This window comes from Rutidosis leptorrhynchoides, chromosome 3 (genome assembly GCF_046630445.1).
Source record: "Rutidosis leptorrhynchoides isolate AG116_Rl617_1_P2 chromosome 3, CSIRO_AGI_Rlap_v1, whole genome shotgun sequence".
Lineage (NCBI taxonomy): Eukaryota > Viridiplantae > Streptophyta > Magnoliopsida > Asterales > Asteraceae > Rutidosis > Rutidosis leptorrhynchoides.
In genome coordinates this window covers 440,755,291-440,782,141 of record NC_092335.1, presented here as the reverse complement: position 1 = coordinate 440,782,141, position 26,851 = coordinate 440,755,291, and the positions used below count along the sequence as shown (strand labels likewise).

General features: G+C 33.5%; 1 long non-coding RNA gene across 1 annotated transcript; it reads right to left on the bottom strand.

The window, feature by feature from the left end:
- Positions 1–3,173: 3,173 nt before the first annotated feature.
- Positions 3,174–9,284, bottom strand: LOC139902840 (uncharacterized). The gene is made up of 3 exons (XR_011777720.1): positions 9,074–9,284; positions 8,111–8,245; positions 3,174–7,384 (listed from the first exon to the last, which is right to left on the bottom strand). It is a non-coding gene; the product is annotated as an uncharacterized lncRNA (long non-coding RNA).
- Positions 9,285–26,851: the final 17,567 nt, after the last annotated feature.

Genomic DNA, 26,851 nt, shown 5'->3' with positions numbered 1-26,851 from the left:
ATTTATAGTCAAAGTTGACAAATAAAGACTGTCAAAAGTCAAAGTGGACACTTCTAGTGGGACGGAGGTAGTAACAATTATCGTGTTTTTCGAGCGTATTTTGAGGTTTTAGATATTAGGTTTAGAAATTTAGGGTTTAGGTTTTAGATTTAGGGTTTAGATTTAGGATTTCGATTGGTTTTTAACACGAACGGTTTAGAGTTTAGGGTTTAGGGTCTTGAGACTTGGGTTTAGGGACTAAACCCAAAACACTAAACCTTAAACCCTAAACTCTAAACTCTAAATAGGGCTAAATTTTCACAAAACATGAAAAAAATGTTAACATTCTTCAAGATCAATATTATCTTGAATGTTATTTTTGTCGATCGTTTTCGCACTTAAATAATAACATTCATCACGAAGTGTCTTTTTTAAATGTTCATATTTCGTGTGATCTTGATGCCTGAAAAAAATTCAAAAAAACAAAAAAAAAAAAGAATTTCTCTTCCCCCCACTTTCCCCCGATTGATTATTTCCCCGTTGAATATATATATATATATATATATATATATATATATATATATATATATATATATATATATATATATATATATATATATATATATATATATATTACAGGGATCAAATGAGAACTTTTTAGCAATGAGAACCCTGAGAACTTCGTAGTCGAGCAAAAAAAAAAGGCGGCCGAACAAAAAATTGAGTGGTCGAGCAATTTTTCATTTGATGCATTAGACTTGGTTCCAGAGGCGAAACTAAGATTTTTTTCACCGGGGGCAAAAAAAAAAATTAAACCGTAGCAATTTTTTTGGACAAAATTTGAAAATTTGGGGGCAAAAGTTGGAGATTTTGGGGAAAATTTTGAAGATTTTGAGGCAAAAGTTAGAGAATTTGGGGCAAAATTTGAAGGTTTTAGGGCAAAATATGTAGGTTTGGGGTATAAAAAAAAAATCCATCGGAGGCAAAGTCGAAAAACCCAAAATTTTTACACCGAAAAAAAAAATCCACTGGCCCCCCCCCCCCCCCCCCCCCCAACAAATCATTTTCGCCCCTGCTTGGTTCTATGTAGAACATGCTGTTCTACACCTGTTCTACACCATTTTTATCAAATTGAGTTTAGGGTTTTAATTTAGGGTTTTAGAGTTTAGATTTAGGGTTTAGAATAAGTTTTTTACACGAACAGTTTAGGGTTTAGAGGTTTTGGGTTTTGAGTTTACGGAGTAAACCCAAAACCCTAAACTCTAAATCAGGCTAAATAAAAAAAATTGATTTTGATGTAGAACACGTGAAATTTGAACAAAAATGGTGAAATTCAAACAAATTTGGAGAAACTCGAACTTATTTATGTTATACAAAATCATAATTAGAACAAAATCAGGTCCAATTTGAAAAAAAAAATTGAAAATTCGAACATGTTCTACATTTTTCAGTTCTACCAATTATGTTTCACAACTTGGTTCTACATTTTGAGCATCTCAAATTGCTCCATTTTTGCTCGAATTTCACCATTTTTGTTCGCCCGCAATTTTTTTTGCTCGAATTTCTTGTTTTTTGTTCGAATTCCTTGTTTTTTGCTCGAATTCCTTGTTTTTTTGCTCGCCTGCCATTTGTTTTTGCTCGAATTCAATTGCTTTTGAAGTTCTCAGGGTTCTCACACATTGTGGAGTTCTGAGGGGATCCTCTCCCTATATATATATATATATATATATATATATATATATATATATATATATATATATATATATATATATATATATATATATATAGTATTCATGTGAGAGTGTTTTCATTTTAAACTAGTTTAATACCTGTGGATTCACATGATTTGTTAAATGAAGTTGTTGTTTTTTTTTTTTTTTTTTTTTTATCAATGTACGTAAGTTTAACTGTATAATAAAATCATTTAAAAAGTATGTTACAAATAATTTGTTGTCACATGAAAGTAAATGATTAAATTAAAATTAATAGATATTACAAAGAATATAATCACAAGATATGAATGACACAATATATTCAGTAAACAATGTATAGTCAAACAAAGTTACTTCCTTTAGTTTTGATGCCAAGAAGGATGTGAATGTTGCGACTTGCGAGTGTATCAAAGAAGAAAGGTGTTGTTCTAGGTTCGGGAATCTCAGATTCTTTTGTCTTACGTGATAAAGAGGAGTGGTTTGGTTACAAAAGTTACCTTGAATCGATCCTAGGCCATTATCTGGTTGAAGGCAAGTTGGTTAGTTCTTCGTTGGCTACAAATTTCGGATCTCCAAAGGACTTTTCTTATAAAGCGGTGAATTGGCATAAGGTTGAAGAGAAGACCGCGAAGAATGGATCGAGAAAGAGAAGTAGGTCAATCTTGTTGCAGGTCTTCATTTATTTGGTTTTTTTCTCCTATTTCACTATCTTGTTTGTTGCCGTTGTGTTTATGTAGGGTTTTAGGCTCTATTAGGGGGATTTTTGGCTGGCTTTTGGTGCCGTTTTGTTTATCCCCATGGTTTCTTTCTCCTTTGATTGTCCTGTTTCAGTTATGTCCAAGTAGTCACGGCGCTGCTAAATAGTTTGTTTTTTCATTTTGTTTTTAAGTTAGTAGTTTAGCATTATATAAGCGAAACGTCCTGAGGTTTTGGTTTGTAATGTTCTGTTTAATTGTTTCATCAGTTGATGAAAGTTCATGGTTATATATGTAAAGTTTTTTAGCTGAAAAAAAAAAGTTACTACCCGCAAAGTAAGAATTACAAAAACAGCATGCCGTCAAATTTTAGGTTCACCAAAGTGACTGAATGATAAATAAAAACTTGCCCACACTATATTCAGCATAAACTTTCATGTAAAGCTTAATTACATATATAAAAATGTTAGATGCACGTGCCATAACTCATGTGTTAAATAGGACCTCGTAGAATAATAACTCGATTAAATATGTTACTTTCAACCTGCCCACAATATATTCAGCATTTTTAGATTGCCATCTTACAAATGCTACTCACCGACGGAGTACAAAATTTCAACCTTTTTAGTTCCAAACTAAAACCAAATTTCATTGTTGATATAATTCAATGCGTACAATATACACATACATCTATATTAACACAATGCACAAGATAGATACATATACCAGCAATAATATTGCAGCGCTTGCAAGATCTAGGGCCCACTTTTGTTGGATTGGGTATTGTTGTTGTTGTTGCAAGATCTAGGGCCTAAACAAATTCAAAATAATTTTCCATCCACTTTTTAGTACTGTCACCATAGGTGGAAGAATTACTTGCAAGATTGCTTCTAAGTTGATCTAATTATACCTGACAATAAATGAGGCAAACAAATAGCAAATCTATAAATTTGACCCAATTGAGGTGAACGGATCTTGAAAGTTGGAAGTCAGAGTGTTACCGTCAGCAGCCTTTATTCCCCACAACAATAAAGGGATTAAATAAATACAACTGGGCAATTAAAGACGGGTCAGATTCGGGTGACTCACCAACAATATGATTACAGAAATGGTGTTAAAGATATACGAGTAATAATAATAAATCTTTCACCAAATGATGCTGAATAAAGTAATGCATTCGATAAGCTTCATGTAACTTTTCAATCCAATTAATAGATTTTTTCAGCTACCTTTTCCTATGTGACCCATTCGAGTTAATCACATCCCGAATCAACCCATTATCAATGAACATGAATATATAAAGAGTCATGTTCCATATGCCCATAGAGTGTTTATCAACATGAATAAATTCAAGTAAAGACTTTGCTACACCTGATTAAAAAAAGCAATCATTCTAGATAGGAATACCTGCAACATTTAATGGGAATACCTGCAACATTCTCTTTTCTTGTTCCAAATCTTGGCTTCAAATTAGTTCGCTAATGGAGGGTTTTAATGAGTTGATACCTCATGACATTATTTCTATTTTTGACAATAAAAAGCTTGAGCTGCTACTTAGCGGCCTGAAATCGATTGTGAGTTAGCTTACCTGTCTATATAAAATTTGTAGTGATCTTAATTTTTAACATTATAATTAAGCTAATCTCTTGTTATTGCAGTGACCAACACCGACTATACACTCCACTTTCTAATGTTGCGTGGTTTTGGGAGGTTGTCAAAGCGTTCACCTACGAAGACGAGAAAAAACTGCTACAATTTGTTACGGGTACATCGAAGGTATGTTGACATAACTTTCATCAAAATATATAATATAGAATATTCACATACAATGTTAATCTTTAACTATACCTAAAAAAAACTTAAAAGTGACATTTGTTACTTCGAGACGACAAACCTTCGTTAGAATTTAATCTATCATTTACATATTATGATATAGGAACACATCAATTTTCGCTGTCGTATTTCTATAACTTCTATAAATAAGACGGTGTGATCTAATCCATGTTTTATTTGTGTATTTTGTTTAGGTTACATACGATGCCTTAAACCATTGCAAGAGATGTTTAAAATTTACAAATTTGTTGGGGATCCAAACAATCAGCTAGCACTTGTTGGTGACTAGAACCTTCAACTAGTACAGCAGTCTGTTTAGATCCCCAACAAATTTGTAAATTTTAAACTTCTCTTACAATGATTTAAGCCATCGTGCGGAACCTAAGCAAAATACAAAAATAAAACATGCATTAGATCACACCGTCTCATCTATAAAAGTTATAGAAATACGACAGCGAAAAATGACGTGTTCCTATATCACATTATATCATAAATATGGAAATGATAGATTAAATTCTAATGAAAGTTTATCGTCTCGAAGTAACAAATGTCACTTTTAAATTTTTTTAGGTATAGTTAAAGATTAACATCTTATGTGAATATTATATATTATATATTTTAATGGAAGTTATATCAACAAACCTTCGATATACCGGTAACAAACTGTAGGAATCTTTCCTTGTCTTCGTTGGTGAATACTTTGAAAACCTTCCAAAACTACACAACATTAGAAAGTGGAGTGTAACATTAGAAAGTGGAGTGTATCCTCCTGTATAGTCAGTGTTGGCCACTGCAATAACAAGAGATTAGCTTAATTATAATTTTAAAACTTAAGATTACTATAAATTTTATATTGACCGGTAAGTTAAATCACAATTGATTTTAGGCCGCTAATCAGCTGCTCAAGCTCTTTATTGTTAAGGTCATGAGGTATCAACTCATTAAAACCCTCCATGAGTGAACTAATTTGAGGCCATATTGAACTTGTAAGTTTGTATTCTGCAACAAGATTCACATATTCCTGTTTCGTTTCTTTTGTGACTTCAATGTATCGTCCGCCCGATTTAAGCTCATAGTCAGTAACCTTTTCCAATACAAACAAAACATAAGTTTTAGTATGAATTTTATGAAGCTTAATGACTAATTAATAGGTGATTTAGAACCATGTACACAAATTCGTGTCCTCATAGAGCATCTTTTTTTTCCTCATAAGGATCTATGCTAAATATTAAATCCAGCTTGTCAACAGCTTCATTATGATACAAAAAGAAAACAAGTTGTATTTTAGAAACTAGCTTGAAAGAGCACGGTTATAAAAGTCGCTCAGTTGGGACCTTGTGAGGATTAACCGGCCAAGTCGGAGGCTAGTCTGACGTCGACCAACTTTGACTCTATTTAAACCGGTTATAAACAGAAGAAAAAAAATCTAAATTTGACCAACTCGATAGACCTCTTGACAACTTTGACCAAATAAATCGACCAAGCCTGAGACTAGTCGGCGGTTTTATACAACCATGTGCAAGAGTAATGAAGCAATATAATCTTGAAGGTATTAAAAAAACATTATTTCATTGATGACAATAATCGGTCCCTTTGAAAGTACTTACGTTCAACAACCATTTCAAGTTCTTGTAATAAACAGGATCAACGGCTTCTATATCATAATGATATATTACCTTCATACCCATTATGTGCTTATAGAAGGATTGCGTGAAGTAAACCCCTAGGAGTTACCCATCACACAGAGCTTTAGCAACCGATAACAAGAACATAAAAACCTCATTATACATCAATGGGAATATAAGTTGTATTATCAAAATAAAAAGATTATTATATTTTTTCGAAAGAAAAAGAGATGCTTACAAAGGAACCACCGACCCACAAATTTGAAGTATAAAAAATGATCAGTCTATAAAAAAGCAACGCATCTTTGTCGTCGAAGATTGCTCTAGATAGCAATTGATACCACTCTCTGGTCAGACCCCCTCGCCGATACCCTCTTCACCTTCAAATTTCACGTTTAAAGGTCCTTTCAACTTGTGATTCGGTAGGCTGAGTAGTTTACTTCAGGAATCTTCTATAACATTCTTCCTTCGAACAATTATTGCTGATGACCCATTTGGATTAAGATCGTTGACTTCCCATCTAATCCTAAACCGGAAATACAACTCTTTGTTGTTTAAATCGATGAAGCTTGGTGCTTTGAGCATCATAGAAAATGAATCCTCTAATAAGGAGGGATTTTGTCTAATAAATGAAATAAAAAAATGTCAGGTTTTTTTAACAAAGTAGGAAAACAAACAACCGACTGTCGCTCCACTCGGTGATGACGAATTTCCAAAAAACTCCTTCACTTCACATGTTGATGCATAGGGATCATCTTGTTGCGGAAGAGAACCGTTTGAAGCTTTTCTGGTAGGACAAAAAATGCCTCAATCAAGGGCAAGAGTCTTTGTGTTGTTCCAGAGGGTGGAAGAGAGCGAGCCCTGAGACGCCGAAGTAGATAATAATGCGGAAAACTCAACCGATGTCGTAACTGAAGTGGCGGGACCAGAAACGCCAACAGCATCTGTCAATGACATTCTCGCACTAATCTGAACCGAAGGTCATCGACAGGTGGTGTTGGCTTCTCCAATCCCGCCACTTCGGTTACAGCATCAGTTGAGTTTTTTAAATTATTATCTACTTTAGGAGCCTCATGAGAGTTTCCTAGTCGTCCTCATTACCCTCAACGCTATTTGTTTCAACAAGTCTTAGTTCCTACATGATTTCTTCAGATTGAGACGGCATGAAGAACCGCTGGTTAAAATAATGTGACTTCTTGTTACATCACCGATGTCGGAGTATACATGCGTGACTAGTTTCACGATTGTAGTAATAAAAGCTGGATTACATTTTGGAAACATAGAGTGGTTCCATAACGGTTTTATTACATCCAAAACTTGAGATTGCATAGTAACACTCTATGTTACTAAGCTTGTGATATATTGTTTGGAGGCAAGGAAGTTTAGGGTTAATACAAACCTCTAGAAGTCGACAATAAATCATAAGAGTATCATGTAACGCCAACCTGGTATTGTCTTACATCATCATTCTCATCGAACGTCCCCATATCCCCATAGCTGCTGAGTTGTTTCATAAATGTTAAGTAGTTCATTGAAGTTCCTGGGCATAGAATAGAAGTTATTTATCAATTCACTGTTAAATGTCGTCGGTAAAATACCAAAGGTCACAACCTTCCCAAGATAACGACACTTAACCGACAACATATTAAACTCAAGAGCACAAATGTAGGTAAAGTATAACTAAATATTTTCATCTAGACCATTAAATTAATGACCGAATATAAGAATTAACATTGGATCCAGTAGCTATTAACATTTAACTTTATTTGTAAATCCACCAATAAAGCATAGATTATTTCTATAGAAAAAGAAAATACTTCCATTCGAGTACTGTAACTGGTTGACTTTTATCTAACAAAGTTATGTGTGGATGCGTTAAATTTTGAGCCATTTGCTATAAAAGAGTCGATTCAGATTTTGTTCGATCTCAAATGCATCGAATAAAAAAAAGGTAAGGAACAGTTCAAAACTTCAAATGGATTTAAATGGTTAAACCGCTTATTGCATACAAGCTTATAATTGTTGTGATCTTGAACATCATTGAAATAATATCTTTCTTTATAGCATAATTAATGAACTAATCATTGATTTTTAAAGACTTAAAAGTATGGACAAAAGGCACTAGTGGGTAAACTCGACCCATATTAAAGATGAATCAGTTCAACCCATTACCTAACTAGTACGCCAGCACGACCCACTTATCTTGGAACCTTTACTTGTATGGCATAACAGATTACTATCAGCAAATATTAAAAATGAGAAATACCTTGAGAAGACTACATTAGTTGAACTCGTGCATTCTTCTTTTTGTACAATCGATAATACAAGCATCCTACATGTAACAACACCCTAGAAACTACTGCTAGAATTATTCCACCTATGGCTCCACCCGATAATAATCCTGGTTATTTGAAGGCTATAGTTAGCTCAGCACCAATCAAGCATGAACTTTTATCGAATTACTAATATAATATAAATGTTTTATCATTAAATGACTATAAAACTAATATAAAATAAAAAATATTAATTATATACCATCTAAATTTAAAGTACATACTCCCTAATAAACTAAAAAAGGTTCAAATACATTACATAATTATTTATTAAAATAACAATAACAAAGGTAAAATACATTTATATTCTGGTTTGCATAAGCTGTTAAGCAATTTGATCTCGCAAATTAATAATATATTGATGATATTGATGACTTATACCTCAAAGACTCTTTTTGTAAGATACCTCCCCTTCTTCCTATTCTAGCAATTTCGTCAAGAGATACATTTAACAAGCATTTAAGTACCTCATTCGACCAATGATTTCGACCTTCATCCATTTTGAACTAACAATTAAATAATATAGTAAACAATATCATACTTTCATAATGCTCCACTACATATACAAATGAACAAATATAAATGGAGGAAATGACAATTCTGTATGCAGTGATAGTTAAATCGAAAACTTAAGTTATAAAATGACAATTTCATAACCAATGTTTCACAAATAACAACACAAATCTAACTTCCATTTTAACTTAAAGTGTTCACTGTATCATATTGTCATTTTATCTATCGAAATAACCCCTCTTCGTTTATTTCATCTTAGGTTTTCTCAAGGGTTTTTGATCCTTTACTCAGATCAAACAAAGAGAAAGTTTCAGGATGCAAAAGAAATAATCAAAGCAAAAAACAACCTTAAATAAAAGGAAATAAACTGTGCAAAAAATTACCGAAAACCGAACTGCTGGAGGAGCCACGGGAGGTGCTTCCGCCGCTGGAGGTGGTAGCGCTGCCGGAAAACAAGGATTTACAAAAATTGAAAATTCCGGCAGCAGAGAGTGGCAGCGCGTGGAGATGATCCGGTGATCAGATGTAGATGCATTTTTCAGGCTATTTTCTTGAAGGTGTGACGAACCTACTGGTGTTTAAGGTTTTTCATGATTTTGGATAGAATGAAGTAGATCTGAAAATGAAAAAGAAAAAGAAGGTTGATGGTTTTTCGGCAGCTAACTAAACTATTCATCCTCCTAACTTTCCACATCAGAGCCACATCAACACTAATATCCTATAACTAACTCATAACTAAACATTCAATACTCCTCTTAATATACAACGTACAAGCAATAAAGCATCAAGTCCAACAATAAAAAACACTGAGACCCGCAATTCCTATAACTCTTCCGTTAAATCTATGGTGAAAACGGGTAACTAACGGTGGTAATTAAGTAATGCCTATGATTAATTACGAATAATGAGCGGGTAATGAACGGATAACTAACATGGGTTGGTCTTAGTTGTGCTGGGTTCATGGCCAACAAGTTTGACTTAAATGAGTGTCTAGTCAAAGTCATCGCCTTAAAAGACTACTAAAGTAACTGACATAAAAAAAAGGACGATAATTTGACTTATCCGTACTTTCGGAAATAAAAAGACTAAATAATTGAATTTTTTATTTTATTTTTTTTAATTAAATTCGATTATTACTATAATCCTGTTATGTCAAAGGCAGATGAGGTACTTTTTGATGATGTGGCAATGTCATGAAGTGAATGTTAAATAATGAGGAATGTTAAGTTTGAGTGTTAAATTTGTGATGAGTTATGTGGTAAAATATTATTGGTAGTTGAGTATAAAATATATTAAATAATAATATATAAATATTAATGCTGAAATCTGGTTGGTCCATACATCTCTGATGCCTACTTTTTTTTCGTCAGATTCTTGACTGACGCCCCTTAAGTGTCAGGGGTGATGAAGGGACCCGTCCTAATCCATCTGGACGAATACATTACATTTGGTTACATCGCGAGGTATTTGACCTCTATATGATACATTTTACAAACATTGCATTCGTTTTTAAAAGACAAACTTTCATTACATCGAAAGTTGACGGCATGCATATCATTTCATAATATATCCAACTATAATTGACTTAATAATAATCTTGATGAACTCAACGACTCGAATGCAACGTCTTTTGAAATATGTCATGAGTGACTCCAAGTAATATCTCTAATGAGCAAATGCACAGCGGAAGATTTCTTTTATACCTGAGAATAAACATGCTTTAAAGTGTCAACCAAAAGGTTGGTGAGTTCATTAGTTTATCATAACAATCATTTCCATAGTTTTAATAGACCACAAGATTTCATTTTCATTTCTCATAAAAATTACGTCCCATACATAGAGACAAAAATAATCATTCATATGGATTGAACACCTGGTAACCGACCTTAACAAGATGCATATAGAATATCCCCTATCATTCCGGGACATCCATCGGACATGATATAAAACAACATCGAAGTACTAAAGCATCCGCTACAACGGATGGGGTTTGTTAGGCCCAATAGATCTATCTTTAGGATTCGCGTCAATTAGTAGACTGGTTTACTAATTCTTAGGTTACCAAGCAAAAGGGGCATATTCGGCTTCGATCATTCAACCATATAATGTAGTTTCGATTGCTTGTGTCTATTTCGTAAAACATTTATAAAAGCAGCGCATGTATTCTCAGTCCCAAAAATATATATTGCAAAAGCATTTAAAAGGGGAGCAAATGAAACTCACAGTAATGTATTTTGTAGTAAAAATACATATGACGATATTGAACAAATGCAGGGTTGGCCTCGGATTCACGAATCTATATCAATTGTTTATCTATTAATTCACACAATCGTAATTGAATAAGTATATATATATATATATATATATATATATATATATATATATATATATATATATATATATATATATAATTTATTAATAATATCATTTTTATATTAATAATATATATATGTCTCATATATTCTTTTCGTATATGAAAATATTTATTTTTTGTTATGTTACATGTTGTAAATACGTTTTATATATATATTATTTGTTTGTTACTAATAGTAATTATAATGATACAAAATTTATATTAATATTGATAAAAATAATAATAATAATAATAATAATAATAATAATACTTGATATTACTAAGTAAAGTAATAATGTTAATAATAATTATCTTAATAATAAGTATAGTGATATTAATAATAATACTTGTAACAATATTGATTTTTCAGTTACTGATTGTCATGATACTGATTTTTGTACTTACATAATAATAATAATAATACTTGTGATAATAATATTACTTTTGTCAAAATTAACACTTCTATTAATTATAAAAAGAAATTAATGCTAATATTTACGAAAATGATAATAATTTATATTACTTTCATAATAATAATAAATAAATATATTCATGATATTAATATTTAAGTTTTAAATTTTATTGTAATATCATAATTAATACTTATAATAATAATAATAATAATAATAATGGATATAATACTAATAATAACAATATTGATAATTATAATTGTGATACTAATAATTATATTGATATTACTAGTATTATTAGTAATACTTTTAATAATAATAATAACACTAGTAACAATAACAATTTATAATCATAATTATAACCTTGATAACTAATAATAATAATCATAACAATAATAATAATAATCATAATAATAAAAATAATTGTGTATACCCTCAAAGCTTTGTCTAAAAAGATTGCTTCAAACATGACTCGAACCCATGACCTCTCGCACACCCGACACTCTCCACAACCATAGAACCATCTTCGTTTTTCTGTAATTACACGAATCCTAATGGTATTTAACCCGTAAATATTTAACTCCAATTTTCTTCATCCTACTCCATATATCTCGGCCCAACAAAATAATATCTTCAGCCCAGAATTAAAACATCGGCCCAACAGAAAAAAATAAGATATGATGACCCGTTTAGAAAGTCCAATAAGAGAAATAATATGTCTGATCCAACAGCAAAAATTCATTTAATACTTGAATCTGTTTCGGTTCATGATATATCACCTCACCATCATCCTTTATCATCGCCATCACCAAGATTCTCTGTAATACCTCATTATCATGATCGTCTTATTTGTATATCACTTTCCTTCATCATCAACGTATCATCATACACCGTCATCCATTCTTACGTTCACTATTCATCATCTTTATTATCATATCGAACAGAAACAGAAAATAGCAGCGACTATTATGGTTTGTGATGGTGCTTCGTGGCGTTTCAGCAGTGAACAGAAATCAGAAAAAAAAGTATACGCGTAACAGCAGTAACATCAGAATGAAAAGAAGAAGAAAGAAAAAAAATTCATATATATGTAAACCGAAAGCGGTGGCGGTTTAACCGGTGGTCAACGGTGGTAGTGATGGAGGATTGAGTGGTGTTATAAAATTCACGATGGTGGTTATGGGTTAATGAAGGTGGTGTTCAACGATGGTTTTCGGCCAAAACAGAAAACCGAAAAAAAACAGCAACGATGGTTATTGTTTTGGCATATGTTTAGGTTGCAATACACGCTGTAGCAAGTAATGGTGATCGAAACAGAAATAGAAAACAGCGTAGTAGCAGGTATACGATGTTGCAGGTCATAGTTGTGGTTTTGGTTCTCGTAGAGAGAGAGTATAGAGAGAGAAAAAAAAATGTGGTGGTGATCAAATGGATGGCGGTTTGGTTCGTTCCCGATGGTGGAGGTGATCCAAACAGGGAATATCATAGCAGCATAGGCGATGGATGGTGGTGTCGAGGTGATTGGTGGTGAAAGCTCTCGATGGTGGTGGTGGCTTTATAATTTAATTAGAACCAAAGATGGTGAGTGATGTAGTTCCCGGTGGTAGTTAGGTGGTAGCGGTGAGCTATGGTTGTTGATGGCCGAAACAATGGAGGTGGAGAGTGATGAATCTTCTTTACTTATCACTTACATATATATCTATATGTATATGTATATAACTTTTAGGCTAATGATAATAATAATATAATAATTAATAATAATAATTTAGTAAATAGAAAGAAACATGTGAAAAAGTCATAGTAGTCATCTACCGACACTTATTTGCTTCGGGTATTATTTCGGGTTCCGTTGTTAATCAATGGCGGATAAAAGTCTTTGGAAAAATCCCAAATTTTTAGGTTAACTATATTTATTTATTTTGATCATTATGATATAAAATTCGAGCATTAACTATTAAATAAAAATTACATTAATTATTCACTCCCAACCCTAAGTAAAATATGAAAAGTTTTAAAATTCAACAAATAGTTTCTAAATACATTTTTAATAAGCCTAAAATTTATAGAGCTCATTTTTGTATCACCGTTTATTTTAAAATTACATAAGTTTGAATTTAACTTACTTAATATCAATCGAAACATCAAACGAGTATTACAATCATTTAATATTTATTTTTAATATACTTTATTTATATATAGAGATATATTTTAAATAATATTTATTATAATATTCTATTTTTATTTTATTAGTTTTTTTAATAACAACAACATATAATACTTCACATTTTATTTCGAATTATTATTTATATATACATACACACATATCTATTTACAATTAATTGTTCGTGAATCGTTGAGAGCAGTCGAAGGTCAATTGAATATATGAACATTGTTTCAAAATTTTTGAGACTCAACATTACAGACTTTGCTTATCGTGTCGAAATTATATAAAGTTTAAGTTTAAATTTGGTCAAAAATTGCCGGGTCGTCACAGTACCTACCCGTTAAAGAAATTTCGTCCTGAAATTTGAGTGAGGTGGTCATGGCTAACAATAAAAATGTTTTCATGACGAATATGAGTTAAAAATTAGAGTTTTATCATCATTGAATAATATAGATAAAACGATTCGATTAAGTGGAGCGTACGAGTGTAGTTATCACAAAAGAGTGAAATGAGGAATTTAAGATTCGTCTTACTTTTGACATAGTCACGTTTAAATTTAGAAAATAAGGTGCATCTTAACTTTTGACATTGTCTTGGTTGAATTTCGAAATTCAAGGGGTTTAAAGAAAATCTTCGAAATCTTAAAAGATTTGATTCTTCGGTGAGTAAGGAAATTAAGATCTCTATAATTAAATACGGTGATCTGCCTCGATTACTCTGTCTGATATTTCCATTATAAATTTAACTCTTCCATTCCATTATTCTCACCATTCCTATACTTTCCTTCTTAGTTCATACATCCAAAAGATTGTGAAAATGCTTAATCCAGTTCTGATCCTTGTCCTTATCCTGACTATCGCAACAATCGTTCTCCTTTTCCAACTTCCACCGGAGGAATCTGTTTACTTCTACTTCGCCCTTGGGGTTATAATGCTTTTAATTCTCTCGTGTCTTTATGTTGCGATAAACATTGATATACACGGTTTGTAATTTATGTGTTGTTATCGGGTTTTATATTTCCCTTATATTTCGATGTCCCTGCTTCTGTTTCCTATAATCATTGTCATCCACAGTTAATGCTCTCTCCTATTTGATGCGATTTATACCCCCATTTCTATTTTGGAGCTTCATGCTTTTGTTTTCTTTTCCCGACTTTAAGTCAAGCGAATAATAGTCCAGAATTCGTAGATATGAATTTCGGAATGAACATAGTTAATGTTCTAAGAGAGAGATTATAATAGCACCATCTTGATTGGTTAAATTACCAGAATTTAAGAGAAAAAATAGAACTATCAAGAAATTATGTTCTTGATATGTTTATATATTAGATAGAATGTAAGAGTCGTGCAACATGGCACATGATGACGTTATGAACTGTGATTCATCATGTTTCATTAGAAACTCAGCATAACTTACCGTAATATAATCACGTTGATCAAGTGTCATTATATTATACTAACGCATGCATCAGTTCCCAACACTACTTCAAAAACATTCATATTTTAAACTCGAATTTTAAAGAAATTTAGAAACTAAAGTAGTTTCCTTTATGATGTGATATAGATAGCACGAAGAGATAAATATTTTCGGATGAGAATATTTATGAAAATATCTTCAGAAATATCGAAGATATTTATGATGATATTTTAGAATTTTTAAGTCCGAAAGTTGATAAGGAAAAATTTTCCGCAAGATTTTAACATGACTTCGGAGCAGGATATTTTCTAAGGATTTCATCGGATCCAGAATTACCTGGATTCTTTGAATATAGGGTTTGGTCCTTGTATTTGTCCTTGGTCTCCTTCACGGTTAGCTCAATCCGTTTTCTAGTTCTAACTTTTCTGAGCTTTTCCAACATACTATTCTTTATCATCAAACTTCCGATGATTAAGGTCGTTTACGGTTGTCTACAGTTTCTGCTGCTTCATTCAGCTTTTTTAACATTCAGAGTATTGATTTGTAAACTGAGTGCTTTTCAGAATTTCAAAATGAAAGATCATAATTCTAAGAGATAAATGTTATACATATAACTGTTGATGTAGATATGCTATGAGTTTTCAAAGTACTGATTGCTGATTCCCGGTAATTGGTATGACAGTTCTTGTTACAAGATGCGGATGAGTATATGATAGGGTTTCAATGAATAAATATAATGATTTATCAGAGAGATTTAAGCCAAGAAGCAACGAGGTTGCTGGTACGTCTGCTGGTAATATGGTAGAATATAAAAGGTTCCCTGGTAACAATAAAAGAGCACACATATACATCAAGGTGTTAACAAGGTTGTTTCTGAAATGTCTAGTTCTTATTGATTAAAAACGTTCCATATTAATTGATTTCGTTGCGAGGTTTTGACCTCTATATGAGACGTTTTTCAAAGACTGCATTCATTTTAAAACAAACCATAACCTTTATTTCATCAATAAAGGTTTAAAAAGCTTTACTTAGATTATCAAATAATGATAATCTAAAATATCATGTTTACACACGACCATTACATAATGGTTTACAATACAAATATGTTACAACAAAATAAGTTTCTTGAATGCAGTTTTTACACAATATCATACAAGCATGGACTCCAAATCTCGTCCTTATTTAAGTATGCGACAGCGGAAGCTCTTAATAATCACCTGAGAATAAACATGCTTAAAACGTCAACAAAAATGTTGGTGAGTTATAGGTTTAACCTATATATATCAAATCATAATAATAGACCACAAGATTTCATATTTCAATACACATCCCATACATAGAGATAAAAATCATTCATATGGTGAACACCTGGTAACCTACATTAACAAGATGCATATATAAGAATATCCCCATCATTCCGGGACACCCTTCGGATATGATATAAATTTCGAAGTACTAAAGCATCCGATACTTTGGATGGGGCTTGTTGGGCCATATAGATCTATCTTTAGGATTCGCGTCAATTAGGGTGTCTGTTCCCTAATTCTTAGATTACCAGACTTAATAAAAAGGGGCATATTCGATTTCGATAATTTAACCATAGAATGTAGTTTCACGTACTTGTGTCTATTTTGTAAATCATTTATAAAACCTGCATGTATTCTCATCCCAAAAATATTAGATTTTAAAAGTGGGACTATAACTCACTTTCACAGATTTTTACTTCGTCGAGAAGTAAGACTTGGCCAATGCTGATTCACGAACCTATAACAATATATACATATATATTAAAGTATGTTCAAAATATATTTACAACACTTTTAATATATTTTGATGTTTTAAGTTTATTAAGTCAGCTGTCCTCGTTAGTAACCTACAACTAGTTGTCCACAGTTAGATGTACAGAAATAAATCGATAAATATTATCTTGAATCAATCCACGACCCAGTGTATACGTATCTCAGTATTGATCACAACTCAAACTATACATATTTTGGAATCAACCTCAACCCTGTATAGCTAACTCCAACATTCACATATAGAGTGTCTATGGTTGTTCCGAAATATATATAGATGTGTCGACATGATAGGTCGAAACATTGTATACGTGTCTATGGTATCTCAAGATTACATAATATACAATACAAGTTGATTAAGTTATGGTTGGAATATATTTGTTACCAATTTTCACGTAGCTAAAATGAGAAAAATTATCCAATCTTGTTTTACCCATAACTTCTTCATTTTAAATCCGTTTTGAGTGAATTAAATTGCTATGGTTTCATATTGAACTCTATTTTATGAATCTAAACAGAAAAAGTATAAGTTTATAGTCGGAAAAATAAGTTACAAGTCATTTTTGTAAAGGTAGTCATTTCAGTCGAAAGAACGACGTCTAGATGACCATTTTAGAAAACATACTTCCACTTTGAGTTTAACCATAATTTTTGGATATAGTTTCATGTTCATAATAAAAATCATTTTCTCAGAATTACAACTTTTAAATCAAAGTTTATCATAGTTTTTAATTAACTAACCCAAAACAGCCCGCGGTGTTACTACGACGGCGTAAATCCGATTTTACGGTGTTTTTCGTGTTTCCAGATTTTAAATCATTAAGTTAGCATATCATATAGATATAGAACATGTGTTTAGTTAATTTTAAAAGTCAAGTTAGAAGGATTAACTTTTGTTTGCGAACAAGTTTAGAATTAACTAAACTATGTTCTAGTGATTACGAGTTTAAACCTTCGAATAAGATAGTTTTATATATATGAATCGAATGATGTTATTAACATCATTACTACCTTAAGTTCCTTGGATAAACCTACTGGAAAAGAGAAAAATGGATCTAGCTTCAACGGATCCTTGGATGGCTCGAAGTTCTTGAAGCAGAATCATGACACGAAAACAAGTTCAAGTAAGATCATCACTTGAAATAAGATTGTTATAGTTATAGAAATTGAACCAAAGTTTGAATATGATTATTACCTTGTATTAGAATGATAAACTACTGTAAGAAACAAAGATTTCTTGAGGTTGGATGATCACCTTACAAGATTGGAAGTGAGCTAGCAAACTTGAAAGTATTCTTGATTTTATGTAACTAGAACTTGTAGAATATATGAAGAACACTTAGAACTTGAAGATAGAACTTGAGAGAGATCAATTAGATGAAGAAAATTGAAGAATGAAAGTGTTTGTAGGTGTTTTTGGTCGTTGGTGTATGGATTAGATATAAAGGATATGTAATTTTGTTTTCATGTAAATAAGTCATGAATGATTACTCATATTTTTGTAATTTTATGAGATATTTCATGCTAGTTGCCAAATGATGGTTCCCACATGTGTTAGGTGACTCACATGGGCTGCTAAGAGCTGATCATTGGAGTGTATATACCAATAGTACATACATCTAAAAGCTGTGTATTGTACGAGTACGAATACGGGTGCATACGAGTAGAATTGTTGATGAAACTGAACGAGGATGTAATTGTAAGCATTTTTGTTAAGTAGAAGTATTTTGATAAGTGTATTGAAGTCTTTCAAAAGTGTATAAATACATATTAAAATACTACATGTATATACATTTTAACTGAGTCGTTAAGTCATCGTTAGTCGTTACATGTAAGTGTTGTTTTGAAACCTTTAGGTTAACGATCTTGTTAAATGTTGTTAACCCAATGTTTATAATATCAAATGAGATTTTAAATTATTATATTATCATGATATTATCATGTATGAATATCTCTTAATATGATATATATACATTAAATGTCTTTACAACGATAATCGTTACATATATGTCTCGTTTAAAAATCATTAAGTTAGTAGTCTTGTTTTTACATATGTAGTTCATTGTTAATATACTTAATGATATGTTTAATTATCATAGTATCATGTTAACTATATATATATCCATATATATGTCATCATATAGTTTTTACAAGTTTTAACGTTCGTGAATCACCGGTCAACTTGGGTGGTCAATTATTTATATGAAACATATTTCAATTAATCAAGTCTTAACAAGTTTGATTGCTTAACATGTTGGAAACATTTAATCATGTAAATATCAATCTCAATTAATATATATAAACATGGAAAAGTTTGGGTCACTACAGTACCTACCCGTTAAATAAATTTCGTCCCGAAATTTTAAGCTGTTGAAGGTGTTGACGAATCTTCTGGAAATAGATGAGGGTATTTCTTCTTCATCTGATCTTCACGCTCCCAGGTGAACTCGGGTCCTCTACGAGCATTCCATCAAACCTTAACAATTGGTATCTTGTTTTGCTTAAGTCTTTTAACCTCATGATCCATTATTTCGACGGGTTCTTCGATGAATTGAAGTTTTTCGTTTATTTGGATTTCATCTAACGGAATAGTGAGATCTTCTTTAGCAAAACATTTCTTCAAATTCGAGACGTGGAAAGTGTTATGTACAGCCGCGAGTTGTTGAGGTAACTCAAGTCGGTAAGCTACTGGTCCGACACGATCAATAATCTTGAATGGTCCAATATACCTTGGATTTAATTTCCCTCGTTTACCAAATCGAACAACGCCTTTCCAAGGTGCAACTTTAAGCATGACCATCTCTCCAATTTCAAATTCTATATCTTTTCTTTTAATGTCAGCGTAGCTCTTTTGACGACTTTGGGCGGTTTTCAACCGTTGTTGAATTTGGATGATCTTCTCGGTAGTTTCTTGTATAATCTCCGGACCCGTAATCTGTCTATCCCCCACTTCACTCCAACAAATCGGAGACCTGCACTTTCTACCATAAAGTGCTTCAAACGGCGCCATCTCAATGCTTGAATGGTAGCTGTTGTTGTAGGAAAATTCTGCTAACGGTAGATGTCGATCCCAACTGTTTCCGAAATCAATAACACATGCTCGTAGCATGTCTTCAAGCGTTTGTATCGTCCTTTCGCTCTGCCCATCAGTTTGTGGATGATAGGCAGTACTCATGTCTAGACGAGTTCCTAATGCTTGCTGTAATGTCTGCCAGAATCTTGAAATAAATCTTCCATCCCTATCAGAGATAATAGAGATTGGTATTCCATGTCTGGAGACGACTTCCTTCAAATACAGTCGTGCTAATTTCTCCATCTTGTCATCTTCTCTTATTGGCAGGAAGTGTGCTGATTTGGTGAGACGGTCAACTATTACCCAAATAGTATCAAAACCACTTGCAGTCCTTGGCAATTTAGTGATGAAATCCATGGTAATGTTTTCCCATTTCCATTCCGGGATTTCGGGTTGTTGAAGTAGACCTGATGGTTTCTGATGCTCAGCTTTGACCTTAGAACACGTCAAACATTCTCCTACGTATTTAGCAACATCGGCTTTCATACCCGGCCACCAAAAATGTTTCTTGAGATCCTTGTACATCTTCCCCGTTCCAGGATGTATTGAGTATCTGGTTTTATGAGCTTCTCTAAGTACCATTTCTCTCATATCTCCAAATTTTGGTACCCAAATCCTTTCAGCCCTATACCGGGTTCCGTCTTCCCGAATATTAAGATGCTTCTCCGATCCTTTGGGTATTTCATCCTTTAAATTTCCCTCTTTTAAAACTCCTTGTTGCGCCTCCTTTATTTGAGTAGTAATGTTATTATGAATCATTATATTCATAGATTTTACTCGAATGGGTTCTCTGTCCTTCCTGCTCAAGGCATCGGCTACCACATTTGCCTTCCCCGGGTGGTAACGAATCTCAAAGTCGTAATCATTCAATAATTCAATCCACCTACGCTGCCTCATATTCAGTTGTTTCTGATTAAATATGTGTTGAAGACTTTTGTGGTCGGTATATATAATACTTTTGACCCCATATAAGTAGTGCCTCCAAGTCTTTAATGCAAAAACAACCGCGCCTAATTCCAAATCATGCGTCGTATAATTTTGTTCGTGAATCTTCAATTGTCTAGACGCATAAGCAATCACCTTCGTTCGTTGCATTAATACACAACCGAGACCTTGCTTTGATGCATCACAATAAATCACAAAATCATCATTCCCTTCAGGCAATGACAATACAGGTGCCGTAGTTAGCTTTTTCTTCAATAACTGAAACGCTTTCTCTTGTTCATCATTCCATTCAAATTTCTTCCCTTTATGCGTTAATGCAGTCAAGGGTTTTGCTATTCTGGAAAAGTCTTGGATGAACCTTCTGTAGTAACCAGCTAGTCCTAAAAACTGGCGTATGTGTTTCGGAGTTTTCGGGGTTTCCCACTTTTCAACAGTTTCTATCTTTGCCGGATCCACCTTAATACCTTCTTTGTTCACTATGTGACCGAGGAATTGAACTTCTTCCAACCAAAATGCACACTTTGAAAACTTAGCGTACAATTTTTCCTTCCTCAATACTTCTAACACCTTTCTCAAATGTTCACCGTGTTCTTGGTCATTCTTTGAGTAAATAAGTATGTCATCAATGAAAACAATGACAAACTTGTCAAGGTATGGTCCACACACTCGGTTCATAAGGTCCATGAACACAGCTGGTGCATTAGTTAAACCAAACGGCATGACCATAAACTCGTAATGACCGTAACGTGTTCTGAAAGCAGTCTTTGGAATATCATCTTCTTTCACCCGCATTTGATGATACCCGGAACGTAAGTCAATCTTTGAATAAACAGACGAGCCTTGTAGTTGATCAAATAAGTCGTCGATTCTCGGTAGTGGGTAGCGGTTCTTGATGGTAAGTTTGTTCAACTCTCGGTAGTCGATACACAACCTGAATGTACCATCTTTCTTCTTGACAAACAAAACAGGAGCTCCCCACGGTGATGTCCTTGGTCGAATGAAACCACGCTCTAAAAGTTCTTGTAATTGGCTTTGCAGTTCTTTCATCTCGCTGGGTGCGAGTCTGTAAGGAGCACGAGCTATTGGTGCAGCTCCTGGTACAAGATCTATTTGAAATTCAACGGATCGATGTGGGGGTAATCCCGGTAATTCTTTTGGAAATACATCGGGAAATTCTTTTGCAACGGGAACATCATTGATGCTCTTTTCTTCAGTTTGTACTTTCTCGACGTGTGCTAGAATAGCATAGCAACCTTTTCTTATTAGTTTTTGTGCCTTCAAATTACTAATAAGATGTAGCTTCGTGTTGCCCTTTTCTCCGTACACCATTAAGGGTTTTCCTTTTTCTCGTATAATGCGAATTGCATTTTTGTAACAAACGATCTCTGCTTTCACTTCTTTCAACCAGTCCATACCGATTATCACATCAAAACTCCCTAACTCTACTGGTATCAAATCAATCTTAAATGTTTCGCTAACCAGTTTAATTTCTCGATTCCGACATATATTATCTGCTGAAATTAATTTACCATTTGCTAATTCGAGTAAAAATTTACTATCCAAAGGCGTCAATGGACAACTTAATTTAGCACAAAAATCTCTACTCATATAGCTTCTATCCGCACCCGAATCAAATAAAACGTAAGCAGATTTATTGTCAATAAGAAACGTACCCGTAACAAGCTCCGGGTCTTCCTGTGCCTCTGCCGCATTAATATTGAAAACTCTTCCACGGCCTTGTCCATTCGTGTTCTCCTGGTTCGGGCAATTTCTAATAATGTGGCCCGGTTTTCCACATTTATAACAAACTACATTGGCATAACTTGCTCCGACACTACTTGCTCCGCCATTACTCGTTCCGACACCATTTGTTCCTTTCGTTCTATTAACCCCTGGTCCGTAGACCTCACACTTCGCCGCGCTATGACCATTTCTTTTACACTTGTTGCAAAATTTGGTGCAGAACCCCGAGTGATTCTTTTCACACCTTTGGCATAGCTGCTTCTGATTGTTGTTGTTGTTGCGGTTATTATTGTTGTTGGGATGATTGTTGTAGTTGCTGTTGTTGTTGTTGTTGTTGTTGTTGTTGGGCCGTTTGTTGTAGTTGCGATTGATGTTGCGATTGTTGGGATAATTGTTGCGATTATTGTTGTAATTGCTGTTGTTGTTGTATTGGTGATTCTTATCACCGTTTTCCTCCCACTTTCTTTTGACTTGCTTCACATTGGCCTCTTCAGCAGTCTGTTCTTTAATTCTTTCTTCAATCTGGTTCACTAGTTTGTGAGCCATTCTACATGCCTGTTGTATGGAGGCGGGCTCGTGTGAACTTATATCTTCTTGGATTCTTTCCGGTAATCCTTTCACAAACGCGTCGATCTTCTCTTCCTCATCTTCGAATGCTCCCGGACATAATAGGCACAATTCTGTGAATCGTCTTTCGTATGTGGTAATATCAAATCCTTGGGTTCGTAACCCTCTAAGTTCTGTCTTGAGCTTATTGACCTCGGTTCTGGGACGGTACTTCTCGTTCATCAAGTGCTTGAATGCTGACCACGGTAGTGCGTACGCATCATCTTGTCCCACTTGCTCTAGATAGGTATTCCACCATGTTAACGCAGAACCTGTGAAGGTATGCGTAGCGTACTTTACTTTGTCCTCTTCAGTACACTTACTTATGGCAAACACCGATTCGACCTTCTCGGTCCACCGTTTCAATCCGATCGGTCCTTCGGTTCCATCAAATTCCAAAGGTTTGCAGGCAGTGAATTCTTTATAGGTGCATCCTACACGATTTCCTGTACTGCTAGATCCAAGGTTATTGTTGGTATGTAGCGCAGCCTGTACTGCGGCTATGTTTGAAGCTAGAAAAGTACGGAATTCCTCTTCATTCATATTCACGGTGTGTCGAGTAGTCGGTGCCATTTCCTTCAAAATAGACAAATGGAACAAGTTAATCATACAGAATATTAAGAGTAGTTAATAGTATTTCGTAGCATAATATGAACTCATTTATAAAAGCTTTTTCTTCATATTAGCGTTTTATAAGTTTAAATTCGGGTAGTACCTACCCGTTAAGTTCATACTTAGTAGCTAATATACAATTCAACTACTACAATTCTATATGAAAAACTGATTATAATAATATTTCGCGTTCAAACTTTTACACAATATTTTACAAACTTACAATACCGCTTATTTTACATATAGCATGAAATATAGCACACAATAAATTTGATACAAGATGGTTGTGAAGATAATTCTAGCTAGTACACAAGTCATTCAGCAAAGGCAATAAAGACACGTAATTCATACGTCCAGAAACAAGTCATGCATTCTGGTTTTACTAGGATTACTTCCCATCCTTGGTCTTGTGGAACATAACAGTTATGGTTGTTGATAAGACAGCGTGTTGTAATGTCGTCAAAGGGACGAGGGTTACGTAATGTCCAACAGTCCCGTAACAATCTAAAAACTTCATTTCTTACCCCAATTACCGACTCCGTCACTTGTGGAAACGTTTTGTTTAATAGTTGTAGCCCGATGTTCTTGTTCTCACTTTGGTGAGAAGCGAACATTACTAATCCGTAAGCATAACATGCTTCTTTATGTTGCATGTTAGCCGCTTTTTCTAAATCACGAAGTCCAATATTCGGATACATTGAGTCAAAATAATTTCTTAACCCGTTGCGTAAAATAGCATTTGGGTTTCTCGCAATATATGCGTCAAAGTAAACACATCGTAACTTATGGGTTTCCCAATGTGATATCCCCCATCTTTCAAACGAATGTCTCTTATAAACCAAGACATTCTTGGAACGTTCTTCGAATGTCTTACAAATTGATCTCGCCTTAAATAGTTGTGCCGAAGAATTCTGACCGACTCTAGACAGGATTTCATCAATCATGTCTCCGGGTAGGTCTCTTAAAATATTGGGTTGTCTATCCATTTTGTGTTTTTAAACTGTAAAATAGACAAGAGTTAGATTCATAAAAAAAAATACTTATTAATACAAGCAATTTTTACATATATCATAAAGCATAAGCACACTATATTACATATATTACACCACACGAATACAACTATCTTATTCCGACTCGCTTGTTTCTTCTTCTTCGGTTTTGGTTCGTTTTGCCAAGATTCTAGGGATATATGATGTTCCCCTAATACGAGCCGTCGTTTTCCACATTGGTTTAGAAAAACCTGGTGGTTTAGAGGTTCCCGGGTCATTGTTACAACTTAAGGACTTCGGGGGTTGACGATACATATAAAGTTCATCGGGGTTGGAATTAGATTTCTCTATTTTTATGCCCTTTCCCTTATTATTTTCTTTTGCCTTTTTAAATTCAGTTGGGGTAATTTCTATAACATCATCGGAATTCTCGTCGAAATCCGATTCATCGGAGAATTGGTAATCCTCCCAATATTTTGCTTCCTTGGCGGAAACACCATTGACCATAATTAACCTTGGTCGGTTGGTTGAGGATTTTCTTTTACTTAACCGTTTTATTATTTCCCCCACCGGTTCTATTTCTTCATCCGGTTCCGATTCTTCTTCCGGTTCCGACTCTTCTTCCGGTTCCTCTTCGGGAACTTGTGAATCAGTCCACGAATCATTCCAATTTACATTTGACTCTTCATTATTATTAGGTGAGTCAATGGGACTTGTTCTAGAGGTAGACATCTATCACATAATATCAAACGCGTTAAGAGATTAATATATCACATAATATTCACATGTTAAAAATATATAGTTTCCAACAAAATTTGTTAAGCAATCATTTTTCAAGTAAACACGGTCGAAGTCCAGACTCACTAATGCATCCTAACAAACTCGATAAGACACACTAATGCAAAATTCTGGTTCTCTAAGACCAACGCTCGGATACCAACTGAAATGTCCCGTTCTTATTGATTAAAAACGTTCCATATTAATTGATTTCGTTGCGAGGTTTTGACCTTTATATGAGACGTTTTTCAAAGACTGCATTCATTTTAAAACAAACCATAACCTTTATTTCATCAATAAAGGTTTAAAAAGCTTTACTTAGATTATCAAATAATGATAATCTAAAATATCCTGTTTACACACGACCATTACATAATGGTTTACAATACAAATATGTTACAACAAAATAAGTTTCTTGAATGCAGTTTTTACACAATATCATACAAGCATGGACTCCAAATCTCGTCCTTATTTAAGTATGCGACAGCGGAAGCTCTTAATAATCACCTGAGAATAAACATGCTTAAAACGTCAACAAAAATGTTGGTGAGTTATAGGTTTAACCTATATATATCAAATCATAATAATAGACCACAAGATTTCATATTTCAATACACATCCCATACATAGAGATAAAAATCATTCATATGGTGAACACCTGGTAACCGACATTAACAAGATGCATATATAAGAATATCCCCATCATTCCGGGACACCCTTCGGATATGATATAAATTTCGAAGTACTAAAGCATCCGATACTTTGGATGGGGCTTGTTGGGCCATATAGATCTATCTTTAGGATTCGCGTCAATTAGGGTGTCTGTTCCCTAATTCTTAGATTACCAGACTTAATAAAAAGGGGCATATTCGATTTCGATAATTCAACCATAGAATGTAGTTTCACGTACTTGTGTCTATTTTGTAAATCATTTATAAAACCTGCATGTATTCTCATCCCAAAAATATTAGATTTTAAAAGTGGGACTATAACTCACTTTCACAGATTTTTACTTCGTCGAGAAGTAAGACTTGGCCAATGCTGATTCACGAACCTATAACAATATATACATATATATTAAAGTATGTTCAAAATATATTTACAACACTTTTAATATATTTTGATGTTTTAAGTTTATTAAGTCAGCTGTCCTCGTTAGTAACCTACAACTAGTTGTCCACAGTTAGATGTACAGAAATAAATCGATAAATATTATCTTGAATCAATCCACTACCCAGTGTATACGTATCTCAGTATTGATCACAACTCAAACTATA